This window comes from Eurypyga helias, unplaced genomic scaffold (assembly GCF_000690775.1).
Source record: "Eurypyga helias isolate BGI_N326 unplaced genomic scaffold, ASM69077v1 scaffold15203, whole genome shotgun sequence".
Lineage (NCBI taxonomy): Eukaryota > Metazoa > Chordata > Aves > Eurypygiformes > Eurypygidae > Eurypyga > Eurypyga helias.
Genome location: NW_010240786.1, coordinates 27,203 through 27,479, shown reverse-complemented (window position 1 = coordinate 27,479; position 277 = coordinate 27,203). Strand labels below are relative to the sequence as shown.

At 54.9% G+C, this 277-nt stretch overlaps 1 protein-coding gene across 1 annotated transcript in view; it reads right to left on the bottom strand.

Moving 5' to 3' along the window:
• NCOR2 (nuclear receptor corepressor 2) overlaps positions 1-277 on the bottom strand; it is a gene marked incomplete at both ends in the record, with an annotated part of 27,828 nt that overhangs the window by 2,433 nt on the left and 25,118 nt on the right. The window lies entirely within an intron of this gene.

The window sequence follows — 277 nt, the reverse complement described above, 5'->3', positions numbered from 1 at the left end:
GGAGAGCTCCACGGCAATCCCGGTGCCTGCCTGTGGCCAGCGCCTGGGAGACAGTCAGGCTGAAGGAATTCCTCACGCTCGAGTTCTGGGAAGTTACAGTCTTGTTTTTTCTGTGGTTTCTTTACCCCCCCTGGCCTTTTTTTTCATCGCTGGGTGGCCGGGGCTGGGCTCTCTCCCCTGATGTTATAAAGCCAATTCTAGGACCAGGCAGAGCTGGGAAGAGAAATCCCGTTTACTGACAAGGAACCACAGGTTTGGAGACAACTCTCCTTCCTGG